The sequence below is a fragment of the Herpailurus yagouaroundi genome, unplaced genomic scaffold, assembly GCF_014898765.1.
Source record: "Herpailurus yagouaroundi ecotype Mexico unplaced genomic scaffold, PumYag 160, whole genome shotgun sequence".
Taxonomy (NCBI): Eukaryota; Metazoa; Chordata; class Mammalia; order Carnivora; family Felidae; genus Herpailurus; species Herpailurus yagouaroundi.
Window position 1 is genome coordinate 1,004,925 of NW_024412401.1, and position 17,902 is coordinate 1,022,826.

Consider the following 17,902-nt stretch of genomic DNA (forward strand, 5'->3'; position numbering starts at 1 on the left):
GAGCCCCGCGTCGGGCTCTGTGCTGACAGCTCAGAGCCTGGAGCCTGTTTCAGATTCTTTGTCTCCCTCTCTCTGACCCTCCCCCGTTCATGCTTTGTCTCTCTGTATCTCAAAAATAAATAAATTAAAAAATAAATAAATAAATAAATAATAAAATAAGTGATCAAAACTATTAAATCGGGGGCGCCTAGGTGGCTCAGTCGGTTGAGCGTCCCACTTCGGCTCAGGTCATGATCTCAGAGCTCGTGAGTTCGAGCCCCGCGTCGGGCTCTGTGCTGACAGCTCAGAGCCTGGAGCCTGCTTCGCTTCGGATTCTGTGTCTCCCTCTCTCTGCCCCTAACCCACTTGCATTCTGTCTCTGTCTGTCTCAAAAATAAATAAACATTAAAAAAAAACTATTAAATCGGAAATATACTAGCAAGATAGTATACTTTAGTGGCGGGGCCATCACATTTAGAATAAAAAAAAACCTAATTTCCACTTGGAGCCACAACACATATTAGTTTTGTCATTTTGATTGATCTATTTGACTTCTTGGTTTCACTTGACTTGTATCGGCAAAGCACATTATAAGACACCTACTTCTCCTGGAGGAGAGAATTTCTAATAATTTATAGGAATGGATGTGAAGACAATATTTTGGAACCACAAGTTAGAGTATATTTCCTAGTTTTTGGAATTAATGTTTTCTTGTTATAGTTCCTAACAAATCGTCATTTGTAGGTCTTTCAACCTCTTTCTATAGGTCAAAGTAAAGATGTTAGCTTTGGGTATATAACATATTGGTAAAAGCTGAATCATATTAAAACATGTTCTTCTTCCTCATTGCTTTATAAATCCTTTCACCCTGTTCAGTGCACTCCCCAATATTCCACACAGGGCTCATTGTGGACAATGAAGTATCCCTGTCATTTGCATGCCATTTGGAGAAAATGTCTTGTCACCAAACACTCTAAATTCTTCATATGTATGGTAGAAAAGCCACATGATTTTCATACTAAACTATAAAAGAATGCAACTTTTTTTTAATTTGTTTTTAAATTTTAGAGAGAGAGCATGAGCCCAACGGGAGGAGCAGAAAGAGAGAAAGAGAGAGACAGAGAGAGACAAAGAATATCTCATGGGGCTTTTTCCCATGACCTTAGGATCATGACCTGAGCCAAAATCAAGAGTTGGATGCTCAACGTACAAAGCCACCCAGGCACCCCTATGTTTGAACTTTAAAAAGACTTAAATAAACTATGAGCATTATGGCAATCATGAAACAGCAAACATCTTCGACTGGCTTTACTTAAGGCTTACCTAGGATTCATTTAAATGGTGTGCTGCTGGATAGTTACAATATATCTCTAATTCTAACTAGGCGATTTTTGTTTTTCAGTTTCTTGACTACTCTCGTTTATCTTCTACATGGTCTCAATATTTGCATAATCCTTGCGTTTTTACTTAATGAAAATCTCAATGTTTTCTGAAAGATAAATATAAGTTAAAGGTAATGAAATGTATTCCGTGAACTAATCCCTGTAAATAGATATCATATTTAGTTCTGGGCTATAAAAAGATTCAGAAAAAGTAAGGAAGCTATTATAACATATCTAATTAATTTCTCACTTCCACATCAATTTTAAATAGTGAGTATAAAAAGTCTGATATGGTAAGAAATTATATTTTATTGGATTAATTTTATGTAGATAGCAAATGCATGTGGGGTGAAGTCTTAAAATTTAAAATGTAATTTGGGTTTCTTTTCCTCATTAAAAAACTTAGAATTGGAATTTTATTGTATATTATACTCTATTATGAGTGATATTTTATGCCTAATATAAGAAAAGTTTGTAATAACTCTATCTTATTTCATAAACTAAATTAATGCCATAGAAAGAAAGCAACGTGGAGACAAAGAAAGAGTTAATTATCAACTTGGAGTTTTACTTTGCAAATACCATTGAAATTAAACAGCAAAGATACATGAGCAAATATAGAACCTGTCAATGATAATATGTGAGACAAACTTTAGACAGCAAATATTTAGATATGTAATGTTTATAAAAGGCAACAAAAAATACTATACAAAATAATTTAAGATAGAATTTTTTAAAGGTTAACCAGAATAAAGTAACACTAATGAATGCTAAAACATCTTTTAATTAAGACATTGAAGTTCAAGCACAAAGGAAAAAAATCTATAAACATCCAAGAAGACTCAAATTGGCTAAATAGAAAAAAGAAACAATAGCTTCACTTGACCAACAGACTTCTGGTAAACATTCAAGGCAAAATCACCAAAGGATGATTCTAAATGCAGATGGTAAAAAACTGTAATCAGTTTCAGTTATGCTTCAACAATGTTGTCCATGAGCATGAGCAACAGAACAATCTCAGATGTGCTTGGCTTGGCTAACAAACATATGTAACAACAAAACCCCGATCCTGAATCCCTAGGGTCTAAAGGATCACTACAAGAGAGTGAAGTATAATGTTGGCAAGTGAAACAACAGGTAAAGGTTTAACAGGAAAACATACAAAAGGCAGAGAAGAGATAAATGTAGTGATCTCATTTAAAGCTAAATACAGAGAAAGCAGCATTCAATAACATTACAAACACCAATTATATCAAATATGAGAATAGTGGGTACTGAATGATGGACGGAAAATGCATGAGTGCATGTTTTTCCTAGTGAAATAATGTAACATGTATAAAACTTAGGGAAAATGCCAAAACAAACTGGAAGACATAAAATAGTAATGGAAGAGAGTTACATTGTGTTGCTAAATTAATAGAACTGATAAGAAAATTTAAATATATACAATATTGTCTATCTACCCATTTACTCACCAAAATCCATACTTAACACTGGCAAAATCTTCATAAGAAGATAGTAATTATAACTTTTGGCTTGGAGTATCGGAAGCAAGCCTAAACCTAAGGAACAGTTCCATTTTTTTACAGTTTATTATGCATTTAGGGTTTGCTATTAATTTACAAGTAAATAATCTAAAATTAAGATGTTGGCTGGCAGAAAAGGAAAGGGAGTTACCTTGAAAACTACCTGCATGTTTCAAGTTTGGTCGTCCCAAAACAATTGCATGCCTTATGTGAACCTGATTCAGACACTGAAGAAGGGATCCGGATGTGAGTTATTTTACAAGGATCCACCCTCAAAAAAAAAAAAAAAAAAAAAAACGCATTGAGATCACTAGACCACTAGAAGACAGAGACTGTAAAGAAGAGATCATATGGTAAAGATGAGGAGGCATTGGCCTTATCAGGGAAGTATAGTCCAAAGTGCTCAGAAAAGAGATTTATGAGGAACCCAAAACAGTACCTTGTGAGAGAAAGCATCATCTTTGGTGCCCATGATCTGCCAGTCTGCATCTCCTCTAGTCTTATAGAGACTTTCCCATTAGGCCTAACCCCAGAGGCGCTACAGACAGCAGCTTGCAAGAGGGAAGGAAGCAAAGAGGACAAGAGAAGAGACCATTCTTTCCTCTGCACTCACTTCCACCTTCAAGCCTAAAGTGGCATTAACTTGGGTGAGGGATGACAGTAAATGATTTTGAGAGTAAGCTGGATTTGTTTATGACTTGAGACTTATTGCAAAAGCTCAAGATTTCATCCAGATGTTAAAAAGAAGGAAAAAAGCAAGTCAAAGAAGCAAGTTAAAAGGATCAACTGTAAAACTGAATAAATTTGCTTTAGCTCATATTTTATCAAGACCAGCTTATTCAGTGCACTATTAAAAAAATAGAATAAATATTGGCCAAAAAAACAAACAAATAAACAAAGGTTCCAATATTTTTCTAGGAATACACAAAACATAGAAGGAAGAAGTAATTTTCTTTTAACTCATTTCCATAGTGTTTAGAAATGGAACATCTATAACTGTAATTAGCATTAATACCTGTTAATAAATATCCTCTGTCAGAGAAAAATGGAAGCAAAGACTTTACTCAAAAGTATTATAATACGGCAGAGAATCCAGAATACCAGTTGACTTGAACTCTATTGAAACGAAAGCCTAGAAATTTTTTTTTTTTTTTTTTTTTTTTTTTGAGAGAGAGATTGAGAACAGGGGAGATGGGTAGAGGGAAAGAGAGAAATAATCTCAAGCAGGCTCCATGCTTAGTGCAGAGCCCAACACAGGACTTGATCCCAAGACCCTGGGATCATGACCTGAGCTGAAATCAAGAGTGGAACACTCAGGGATATCTGCATGACTCGGTTAACCTCGGACTCTTGATTTTGGCTCAAGTCATGATCTCACAGTTCTGTGAGTTCAAGCCCCATGCTGACAGCATGGAGCCTGCTTGGGATTCTCTCTTTCCCTATCTCTCTCTCTCTCTGCCCCTCCTGCACGTGCTCTCTCTTTCACTCAAAAATAAATAAATAAATAAACAAACAAACAAATAAATAAATTTAAAATAAAAAAGTGGGATGCTCAACTTATTGAACCACCCCAGTGCCTTGTGGGATATTTTTAATAGCTGGAGCAGGACGATCCTAGGCCACCTGTGTTTGTCAATTGGTCTTTCCCAAAAGACCAGCAAACTTCACAATTGGAGATCAGTTTATAGCCTGTAACAAGGCATCCACCGAAGTTAGGATCCTAGCCTCCCATCAAGACCCTGAGATAGGGGCACTATCTCCTTTGTTTATTACATTTCAAAGAGACATCTCTGAGTACTTGAGAAAGGCAATCCCGGGTTGTAAAACTGGAAGGAGGCTTTTAAAATGATTTCTATCTCAAAGGGACAGAGAAAAAAAATTACAATTAATTTTTTAAAAAGTAAATCCTCTAAGAAAAGGAAAGAGACTGTATATTAATACATAAACTGGCTTTTATGCATTAATATGAGATGGACTGGCACCTTTCTACAAGTGAATCAATCTTAATACTCAAATTTCACTTTGCTACACTTTTCATTCAATTAGCTATCACACACTTGGAGATGAAAGGATCAAACCGAACAACTCCAATGCATTTACGTAAATAAATCCAATATTAAATAATTTGAAAAGCAGAAAAAAATGTGTTCTTAACGCAATATTTTAGTATCAAACCTCCAGATCTAAAATAGTCTCTACTGAGATTCAAATAAGTGACCTGGAAGATCAAATGCCAGAATCATCTCAACCGTAAGACAAAAATATAAATGCCTGAAATGAGCAATAATTATTTCACTTTTTCTGTGAATAAATTTGAGGTTTACCAGGTTTTTTTAAAATGTTTATTTATTTTTGAGACAGAGAGAAAGCAGAAAAGTGCACACACATGTTAGGGAGGGGCAGAGACAGAGAGAGAGGGACAGAAGATTCAAAGCTTGCTGACACAGCAATTCCAATGTGGGGCTTGAACTCACAAACCACAAGGTCATGACACAAACTGAAGTCAGATGCTCAGCTGCCTGAGCCACCCAGGTTTCCCAAGATCTACCAGTTTTAATTCAATTTATAGCTTCTGTCCTTTCTCTAACGCTTTTAATCAGATGTATAGTTTTATTTTTATTGTAAGCAATATTTCAACTATTTCCCTCACAAGATACATTTTTCTCCATCCATTGCCATTGAATTCCTCCCCCTTGTCTTCCTCTAATGAATTAAAATATTTTGTAAATATTTATTTTTTTAGTCTTCCTTTTCCCAAATTTATCTCCCATGAGTCTGTACCATTGCAAAAGCAAACAATCAAACAAAAACAAAAATAACTTTTTGCATGTTTAAGGATATGGGATTTAATTCAGGGAAGTAGGTTTAAGGAAAAGGGTTGGATAGGAGTGGGGCTGAGGAGACTATGCAGGATGCTGTTGCCTTTTGCAACTGACTTAGGTGATACCATCTTTGGGTCTAGCTGCTCTTGACATTGAAGGTGTTCTGCCAACAGACACGTTTCCCCAACCTTTGCGAGAACACAAATAGAGAAAGCACCATAAAGCAAAGTCTGCTGCACAAATTTGGCAAGTGAATGCATTTAATGGACATTTATTTCATTCAAGTATGTTGCAAAGGAGGATGAGACATTTTGTTTTACCTATTCAGTCTCCGGTCTACATGAAAACTTATGAGAAAGAAGTAGAAATGGGTACTAAATGCTAATTGATTGTTTGAATTATAGTAAAGCCATTGTCTACTCAACATTTAAATATACTAACCTACTTACCCCAAAATTTTAACATGAGAATAACAATAGAAACAACATAATGCATCTTTTGCTCAAGAAAAAGAAATTGCTCAATCTCTCCCCAAAACGGATGAGCAAAGTTATATCAACCTTTGTCATTCTTTCTGCGTGAGGGTTATTCTCCTTCTGGCTAACTACAATCCCCCACTACATATTCTATAATTTAAAAGATAAGTTATATAATTAGTCACCAATAACAATCTTTATATAAATTAACTGGTGAAAGGAATAACAGGAGAAAAAGATAATTGCTTTATATACAAAATATATACAAACACAGCAAGGTAAAAATACACACACAACACACACATATGGATAACTATTATATTCTTTATTTTTGTATTTTGTCATAATCTTATTTATAATGGTCTCTTACTGCTTATTTCATGCGCCCTAAGTTCTGAAATAGCTCCTTCAGTCAATCAGTGATCTTTAACTGATGGTGCAACTCAAATGATTATATATGAAATATCTGAGTGTTGAGTATCAATTTGAGTTGAGTGTAGTTACTTATTAATTTTTACCACTGTTTATGGCAGTACTCAGAGTTATCACAAATAGTTCCCTAGACTCCAGATATATTCCTACTCCCAAAACCCCTTCCCTCGATAGTCATTCATTATCCCAGATAATGTAGTAACCTTCATTGTGCCCTGTTTGTTCAATGACATGAGGTATCTATATTTGGGAGGAGCAGACCTCAACCTTCAGTTCTGTGGAACCATTGTTTTGCCTACTAATTAAACATCTTCCTGAGTATAAAGGCCTCTGGATGAACAAAGTCTAAAGATTCATCAGGAGAAGAAACAATGTAGAAATGGGTCATTAGCTGTAATGGTGAAAAAAGCCAATTCTACTTCTATCCCTTGGCTTTCAGGTCCATGCATATTGGCCATGAGGTAAATAATCCCATCTATAACTTTCTGGCTTAGACTACAAACTATAACCTTCAAAAAAGTACCCAAACTTTATGATATGTGGCTCTGTCTCATATTTTATGGAGTCTTTGAAAAGAAAGCATACCAGTATTCTTAGGCCAACTCTTTCTCAGTGAATTAATTATATAAAAAATAAAGGAGAGGAAAAAAAATCATTGCATCGTAAGAGTATGTGATAAAATTCAACAGAGCAGTCTAAAACAAACCCCTAAATATCACTGGACCAGAAGGCAATTAGGCAAGTATAACAAAGACAGGCACCAATAGCCTAAAGGAAGTAATATGCACAATGGTAACACAATAAACTGCTTTGTTTAAAATAATTATCCAGGCCAGTATGCCTACTATCATCTTCATGGTTTAACACGTCCTTGGAGAATTTGGCAAATAAAAGTTGAAACAAAGTGACCGACATCAACTTCAGAAAATATAAAATCTCTGTTTTGCTAAATTAAAAGATGAAAACCTAGAAAATTCCCAGGTTAGGGTTGCTAGAATGAAGAAAATTTGCCTTAATTTTAACCTAAATATTAGGAATGAAATGGATAAAAATATTCCACTAGCAACAACGAAATAATACAATAAAATACTTGAAAATACTTAAGAAGTGGGGTGCCTGGCTGACTCAGTTGGTTGAGTGTCTGACTTAGGCTCTAGTCATGATCTCATGGCTTGTGGGCTTTAGCCCGGCATCTGGCTCTATGCTAACAGCTCGGAGCTTGGAGCCTGCTTGGGATCCTGTCTCCCTGACTCTTGCTCTATCACTCTGTCTGTCAAAAATAAGTAAATGTTAAAAAAAAAAAAAAAAAAAAAAAACTTACAGAAAAAAAATAAAAAACAAAGAAAACACTTAAGAAGAGATACTCAGATAAGACAGTATCTATGCAACAATTATAAAGCCATTGGTAGATATAAAATAATACCTAAAACCAAATGTAAAGTTATTTATAGAAAATACTTAGATATCATCATAAAAATGTAAGTTCTCAATTAATATAAGCATTTGATGGTATTTGATAGTATTTTGGTAGTATAAAACTATCTATTTCCTTATTCTTTATGTACGAAACCATCTTTAATCTTTGAGTAAACCTTCTTTATTCTATATAAAACCCTATTCTTTGAGTATTAAACCATCTTTATTCCCTTAATCTTTGAGGATGGATCTGAGAGACACAATTTCAGGACTGCACAGAACTTGAGTCAAATAGGCTGTGGGTGTTGCAAAACACCAGGAGATGAAAATGGAAAAACCTTGGACAAGACCTTGACTTTGTCTAGGGTCTGACAGTGACAGGTAAGTTTAAATTCCCAAGGATTATCTAATGTAGATGCTGCTGGAATTAAAGTTGGGCCAAGGGAAAGTGATAGAGTGTAGCAGAAGTATCCACAACAAAAATTGGGGATTAAATAAATTTAAATAACAATGCTACTAAACCGTTCAGTGGACAATTTCCTTAAAAAGATATTTCCTTAAAAAAGACAGGAGCACCTGGATGGCTCAGCCAGTAGAGCATGTGACTCTTGATCTCAGGGTTGTATAAAAAATATTTTTAAGAAGAAGATGTTAAAATATAGAGAGTAGACACTAATCAAATTAACTTAGGACTCATGTAGGAATATACAAATCAATGAAACTGAATAGAGAAGCCAGAACTAAATTTCCAAATATGACATATTAATATAGAGGAATACAGCAAGTTTGATTCAGCAGAGATTATGGACATTTTCATAAATGATAGCAGACACATGATATTCAACAGGAAGGAAGAAAAATGAATTCCTTGTCTTCATCATAGTGAAAATTAAAATCCAGGTGAATAAAATATTTAAATATTCTTAAAGAGTATGAAGATGTTACAAGGAAATCAGACACCGTGTGAATTATTTTGAGTATAGAAAGCCTTTTCTAATCAAGACTAAAAATCAAGACGCTATTAAAAAATAGATATTGATGAGAATAGATATAAATAATGTCAATGAGCAAAAACAGAACAAAAATATTGTATCACAGCAGACAAAATTTCTATATTATCCAAATTACTTAAGAAACTTATAACATAAATGAATAATGAATATAATAAAAATGACAGAGATGAATTGATATTACAAAAAGGAAAATATTTTTAAAATTGATAAGAAATGAATAGATGCTCCATTTAAAGAGTAATCAAAGATAATTAGAGTTACTTTGCAATATCTTGAAAATGGAAATATATTTCAAAAGTAGAGAACATTCAGGTAGTGTACTTTGTATATTTGTCAATTACAAAGTAGTTAAATAAATTCATATTTATTGTTACATTGTTCCAAGAAATGGAAACAAAATGGACAAGAGAGAAATAAATTTGAAGCAAACTGCAAAAAGGTACCTTAGCCAAATTAGGAAAGGAATTTAAAAATGTAAATGATGTTGTTAACTAACTAGAATTTAGATAAAAATTTAAAAAGAAAAAAAAGAAAGAAAGAAGGATGTACAGTAAGATTTATCTACAAGGATATTTATTGCAGTGTTGTTTATACTAGTGAAAAACTGAACATAAACAAAACCAAATTGAAATGTTTAAAAAGACAAGAATGGTGAAAGATTTTGTTAATCTGTAAATGGAATACTGGTACCGGTCAGACGTTAAACTGTGGTTGTAAGTGAATAAAAAAAGGTAAGCTATTCACTTTCTAGAAAATTTATGATGACAATTATGTAGATAGTTTTGAGAAAAGACAAACATTTGTGGTAATTATCATGGCTCATCTGTGTGTAGAGATGTGAGGCTGTGTTGACATGATTGGAGTAGGTGCAGGTGGATGATGTACCCACTGAGAAAAACAGTGTATATATGACATGAATTCAGTTAACTAAAGAGTAAGATTGGAATGAGATTATATATGATTGTATGAATAATTAACTTTCTCATGTTAAGTTTTTCTTGCTAAGAACTGAGCGTGGTTCATTCAGTTAAACATCAGCTCTTGATTTCAGCTCAGGTCATGATCTCACTGTTCATGAGATCAGCTGCACATGGGGCCCTGGGTTGACAAAGTGTGGTTTGGTTGAGATTCTCTCTCTCCATCTCTCTCTCTGACCCTGGGACCCTCACTCACACTCTCTCCTAAAAAAAAAAATAAATTCATATGTAGGTGGATAGATAGATAGATAGATCATACAAATTTTAGAACATGTATGCTGGAATATAATATAATAATTGTTATTGGTATTTTTCTGATTATATAAGCTAAATATATTATTAAAATTAATAATGACTTTTTAAAAAAGTGATTCCAAATTTTATTTGAAATATTACATTTAATAGAATAACAAAATCTGAACCAAAAAAAGTGATAATGAGTAAATCAAATACTCCAAATATGTAAATATTACATATTTATATTGAAAAGAATATGACGATCTTTCAGAAACAGAAAGGAAAATCAATGAAATGGAATACGAAGCAAAAAAAGGAAGTTATTGGCATATATAATGTAATGTATAATAAATGTGGCAGTTTAAATCATTTGAGAAAAGATGCACTATTGTAGGTAATATTGAGACTTTTTGTTGGTTGTTTGAATCATGAAGCTCGACTTTTCTCATTATACTACAGAAAGTGAGGAAGAAAAGAAGGAGGGAAGGAAGGAAGGAAAGAAGGAAGGAAGGAAGGAAGGGAGAAGAGGGCAGAAAGGAAAGATATGTCATATTTAAATATAAAAATGAAACGTTAAGAGTATTTAAGTGAATTATATTTTTTTGGAAATATAAATTATATATTGGGAAATATATATTATATATTGGCATATAATATATATATGTTATATATAATTGGAAAGTCCTTTTATTATTGTACAAATATCAATAAATTGCAAAGGAAATTATTAATAAACTTGACTACTACAAATGTGTTAAACATACGAAACATATATAAAGCTAAAGAAAATGTTAACAATGATAGATAAATGCGACAGTTCCCTCTGGATTTTGCAATTTCAGTTATTTTTAATTTTCTTTATTATGTTTGGTAGATTCTCCTTCTATAGTATATTAGTTAAAAGGCAGTATATTAGTTTCCATGGGTTTCTATAACAATATCCCACAAACTAGATGGCTTCACACAACAGAAATCTATTCTCTCACAGTTCTGGGGACCAGAAAATTTCAATCAAGGTGTTTGCTCTGAAGGAGAATCTGTTTCATTTCTCCTAGCATTTGGTGGTTGCTGGTAATAGTTGACATTCCTTGGCTTAAAGACACATCACCACATTCTCTGTTTACCTTCACATGTGTGCCTGTATCTCGGGGTCTCTTACATGGATACTATGGTTGGATTTAGGGCCCACACTAGTGCAACATGGCCTCATCTTAACTTGATTACATCTGCAAATACCCAATTTCCAAGTAAAGGCATTTTCATAGATGCAGAGATTAGGATTGCAGCATATCATTTTATTTATTTATATGTGTATGTATGTATGTATTTTGAGAGAGCACAACTAGGGGAGGAGCAGAAAGAGAAGGAGAGAGAGAAAGAGTCCCAAGCAGGCTCATCACTGTCAGTGAAAAGCCCGAGGTGGGGCTGGAACTCACCAACCATGAGATCATGACCGGAGCAGAAATCGGGAGTCAGATGTGTGACTGACTGAGCCATTCAGGCACCCTTCAACATATTTTAAAGGACACAATTCAACTCAACACACAAAATAACAGAAATATAGGTAATTTATATGGTAATTTATTCCCCAAAAAGCAATGTTAGTCTTCTGTTTCTGTCATTATCACACTCAGAGTTTATGGAACACGAGTAATTAATAAAAGTAAATACTGATATCTTTACCCATTAAGGCACCTTTTGAAACCATTCATCTTGACTTTTGTCCCTCAGTTTATTATGCATTGAAGTTATCAATACATTAGGTACACTGGATAGGTAAATTATTTTATAGATACATGGAATGGCCATGCACTGTGTGCATACATGTTCATATGCAAGAAAAGAGTATACCTAAAATACCCGCCATGTATCTAAAAATTGCTTTCAGGGTGAGAGGAAACTTTTGGAGTTGATGGATATGTTTATGACGTAAATTGCGGTGATGGTTTCACAGATCAGCTCTTGCTCTAAACTGTTGCTCTAAACTCATCAAGTTGTGCACATTAAATATAAACAGCTTTTTGTATGTTGCCTCAATAAAGGGGTTTTGAAAAATTGCTTTGAGGGGCCCTTGGGTAGCTCTTGATTTCAGCTCAGGTCATGATCCCAGGGTCATGGGATTGAGCCCTGTGTTGGGCTCCACACTCAGCGTGGAGCCTACTTGAGATTCTCTCCCTTAAATAAAAAAGAAAAAATGCTTTGAGGTATTCGTTCTTTCATGTGGTGTTTTCTTTAAAAAATAATCTAGAGTCTCTAAAAAAACAAAACAAAACACCGTTTTGTTTTTTGTGTTTTTTTGTATTATATTGTTTCGTCTTCAAAAATGCTCTTAACGCCCCCATCTCCGTAGTGCACTTACTTTCACACATTCTCAGTTTCTAAGTGGCCTGTGGCACGTTTACATGTACAGCTTCAGGTGTTTTTCTGTATCACAATAAATAAATATCAATATGCCCTGTAAGAGGTTACATAAATATTTTTAACCTTTTGAAACCTGAGTTACTAATTCCATATTCTAGAGATTTTTCTCACTGGTATTTGCCGCAGTGGAACCATGAATATTAGAATACAGTGTTCACAGATAAGTTATTTTTAAATATTCTTTTAATTCTTTTCCCTTTTTGTATTTTGAGAGAGAGAACTGAGAGCGTGTGTGTGAACCAGGCGCCAGGTGTCCAGCGTGGGGCCGCTCTCCAGGTTTCATGTCACAACTGTGAGATCATGACCTGAGCAGAAGTCAACTGTTGGTAGCTCAACTGACTGAGCCACCCGGGTGCCCCCTGTGAAAATTCTTTTTTTTTTTTTTTATTTTTTTTAACGTTTATTTATTTTTGAGACAGAGAGAGACAGAGCATGAACGGGGGAGGGTCAGAGAGAGAGGGAGACACGGAATCTGAAACAGGCTCCAGGCTCTGAGCTGTCAGCACAGAGCCCAACGCGCAGGGCTCGAACTCATGGACCCTGAGATCATGACCTGAGCCGAAGTCGGCCGCTTAACCGACTGAGCCACCCAGGTGCCCCATAAATTCTTAATAAGAAAACTTAATAAGAAAATTCTTCACAAGAATAATGGAAGATGATGCTTGTTTATTGTTAACTGTACATAAATTAATTTTCTGGAATAATGAAGGGGAATAGTTACCAACAGCATCATTTTTTACCACGATTTTTTAGCATTGCAGAGCCAACTGTGGACTCACTGATGCGTCCTAAAAATCCTTGCTGAGGGAACGCTGCCCAGAAAACCCACAGAGGGCCTTGCTTCAGGGTGTGCCTGATGCCAGAGAACAGAGGGGATGTGGGAGCCCCTGTCAATCACCCAGAGGTCTGTGTTTGATCTGAATAGAGAGCTCTCCTTGCTAAGAGCTCCAGTCCCTTTGTCCCTCACAGGCATGCTTTTATCGCCAAACCTCATGACAGAGGAAAAAAAAGTGCAGGGGTACCCCTCTTTGGAATTCGGTTTTTAGTGCAGCTGTGCACAGATTTAAAAATCATTCTTTGATTTTTCAATTTACTATCTTCTAAGACTGATAATGCTTGAGGGCTGTGCGGAAGAGAGATTAGAGACAGGTAATAGAAACGACAACAGGAGAAGCGACACTTGTTTTCTGCTATGGTCAACATGAAAAATTGTCCTACTTTGATGAATGGAAACCTGGTGTGCTGAGAAACACAGAAATGTGAAAAAATGTAAATTAAATGGCCCTTTTATATTCAAAAGAAAATTCAAGTTAGGTTTAGAACTGGGTTCTCTCCAGATGCAACTGAACGCCAAACACTGTGTATCCCCAAAGAAACATTTTCTATAGACAGAAAAAAGGAATGAGGTCTATATCTTTCTTTCTTTCTTTTTTAATGCTGTGCAGCAAAACTTTTGGAAGCTGTTTGTTTTTATGTACCATAACTGCTAGAAGAGCATTCCCCACAGTGTACTTTGAGAAACTCTTGCTTTCTGAGAAATATTGCAAGGAGCTTCTAGCCACCTTGCCAATTAAAACAAATGTTAGTAACATATTTTTTCTAATAATTTGTTTTTAACATATACGTGATTACTTTTATGCTTATCCTCTAGTTATCTGGAAAACAGCCCTCTGGAAAATCCAGAGCATAAAGGAAACATGGAAAGATAGCCTGCTGATTTGAAGTCACATGTTTTGAGAGACAGACTAACACATAAAGTGCGTTCACTACATGCTACGCCCTGATCAGAAGTTCTTCGCATGTATTAATTCCTCTTATCCTCACAATGTAAGGTACATGTTGAATTAATTAAACATGGAGATCACTACACTGAGATGCCTGTAATGCCATAGCAGCCTATGGAAGCAAATAAAATCTAAACCTGTCAATGCTTCTTGGTTATGAAGTTAAAACCTAAGGATAGATAACCAGTCACAATCAGCCAACTAGGCTTTAAGCTGCAGCCAATCAAATAATTTCCTTGCTTTGCTTTTTGCCTCTTCCCTACAAAAGTCTTTCTCCAGCTCCTTGGGGTGGACCATTGCTAACTACTTCTGCTTTGGTGCTGCCTGATTTGAATTCATTTTTGCTCAAATAAACTCTCAAAACTTTTAATACGCTTCAGTTTCTATTTTAACATAGGTAATTTAACGATTACCATTTCACAAAAATAAATAAATAAATAATAAATAAATTAATTAATTAATTAATAATAAAAGGAAGCAATCCACCCCTTAGTGGAAAGAACAGAAATTTCGATAAATGGATCAGAATAAAGAGGCCAAAAGTAAACCCCTGCAAATACTCATTGTATAATTTATTGTATTTAATTATTCATTTACAATGAAGGCACAAAGTGGCTAGATTTAATTAGAAAATGATAGTCTTTTCAACAAAAAGGGTAGAAACAATTGAACCTCCAGATGCAAAGCTTGAATCTCAATGTGGAAGAATGAAACATAAAAGAAAATATGTGTGCCTTTAGATTTAGCAAAGAGTATCTAATTATGTCACCAAAAACATGATGCATGAAAGAAAAAAATGATAATTTGAATCTTATCAAAATTAAAAACTTTTGTATCACCACACAGTTAAGAGAATGAAGAGATAAAGTGAAGATGAGGAGAAAATATATATAAATCACATATATGACTAAGGCTATAAATCCAGAGTATGTAAATAACTGTTGAAATCAACAGTAAGATGATATAAACAGATAAACTACAAAAAATATGAAAAGACATTTTGACAAAGAGGATATACATTATGGGTGGCCAATAAACATATGAAAATATTCTTAACATCGTGTCTTACTAAGGAAATGCAAATTGAAGGAAAAATGAGATACTGGTACCTACCTACTCATTAGAATATTTTAAAAATACGATAAAACTGATAATAAACAGTGCTGACAAGGATGTGGACAAACTGAAAGCTATGCATGGTTGGTGACAAGGTCAAAGATTATAGGCATTTGAAAGAGAGTTTGGCTGTTTCCTGATTTATTTTTAAGCTTTGTTCTTTAATAACTTTTAAAAATGGTATTATATTTTGAAATATATTTTTTGCACAAAGGAATTTACATAAGACTTGTTTTCACTAAGAAATATAACCTCATGATGCTTCATTTCACAAGCTCCTCTTGTGGGTGCATAATGTCATCTTAAAAGTTTCCTTGGATTAAATAATTTTAAGAAAAGCTAGCAAGGAATAACAAGAAGAGAAAGAAATATAATCTGAGCCATGAGCAGGAAGGAATGGGCTTTTGTATATGGAGTGACATACGAAACGAGCAATGATGTTCACAGTGTGTCACCATAGATTTATGCTAAAATTACCAAGAGATATATTCAGAAGTTGCCTTTCCCTTGTTCAATTTTCCCACTTGCCTTGTACTTCTCAAGTGCTCTGGGAGTATCGAAGACAATCTGAGTTCAAGTTGAGGTACAAAAGCTCAAAGGACTCCATTTTAACTTTTTTTTTTATTGTTTATTTATTTTTGAGAGAGAGAGAGGCAGAATGTGAGCTGCAGATGGGCAGAGAGAGAGGGAAACACAGAATCGGAAGCAAGTTCCAGGCTCCGAGCTGTCAGCACAGAGCCCTGTGTGGGGCTCGAACTCACAAACCCTAAGATCATGACCTGAGCAGAGGTTGGACTCTTAACCTACTGAGTTACCCAGGTGCCCCTACGTTCACTGCTTTTTGATACTTACGTTATATTAACTACTTTCAGATATCCAAAATTATTTTGACATATTTGATTTTCAAATTCAAAAAGTAATGGAGAACTCACAAGCATGTAAATGTAGAAACAAAAATATTTTCCTGGTATTGGGTAGATGTATAGTGTAAAGCAATGTCAGTAAATCATTTGTAGATGGATAATGTCGTTGGGATTTAAAGATGGGATCTATAATTTACCTGCTTTGCAGGTAACTATGGTAAATAAAGAAGAATATAGTTCTGTGGTAGAAAAAGCCTGACACTGAAATTTCAAAACAGACATCATTTCTAATATATTGTTTTCAAAGCACCCTGCTTTAGTTGTTCATCCGTGTTTTGATTTCTGCTCTCTGTTGGGAATGTAAAAAAACGTTTGAAAATGTTGATTTTTTTTTCATGAAGATAGCAGGGTGCCATTTATAACTCCCCAATAAATACAATTTATGTAAAATAGCTAATATGAGAGACAAGGCAGCAAATAGCTGATTCAATTCCCTCACAAGATCCTTCATCCTTGTGTAAAATAACACAAGCCAAGAAGGAAACTCCCTGTGGCGTAACATAAGTATCAATTATTCATTTGATTAGTGCAAACTGGCATGAATGACATTATTTGACAAAAAGCTTTTGTTTATATGAGTGAAAGAAAATGAAAAAGAAATCAAATAACTTGAATAGAAAGTCTTTATTTACATAAGAAGCTTATGAAATCCATCCATGTTTTCAAGGTAAAGCTTCCATCAATGTATATTTATGGTTATTTAGATTTCCTTTCTCTAGATGCATTTCCTGGAAAGAAGACATCTCAGCTTGCTGATTCCAAGAGCTATTTTTGCTTGAGATACAAAGGCTTTTGATTCTATTTTTTAAAAAATATTTCCTGCATTAGAGAGGATATATAGAGATAAAATAACAGCCATAAATTACAAAATAATCCAGAAATCAAACAAAATGAAATGCAACAAGGGGAATTTCTTTTGCTGTATTTCATTTTTAATAATAATTTTTGTGGATAAGATGTTATAGGTTTTCATTTTAAAAAATCCTAAAAAAGCAGAATGATATTTCAAGTAATTAGACACTAATTGCATTTAAATTTGTATGTCTGCAGTCTCTATTAGTCTAAATAGTCTCATTAAATTGGGATTTTTTTTTTCTCTTTTCTCTTCTTTCTCTCCCTTTCTATTCAAAAATCACTTTCCTGGGGCACCTGGGTGTCTCAGTCGGTTAAGCATCCGACTTCAGCTCAGGTCATGATCTCATGGTTCGTGGGTTTGGGCCCCACATTGGGCTCTGTGCTGACAACTCAGAGCCTGGAGCCTGCTTTGGATTCTGTGTCCCCTTCTCTCTCTGCCCCTCCCCTGCTCCCATTCTCTCTCTCTCTCTCTCTCACTCTCTCTCTCAAAAGTAAATAAATATTAAAAAAATTAAAAAAATCACTTCCTTGGGTGCCCGGCTG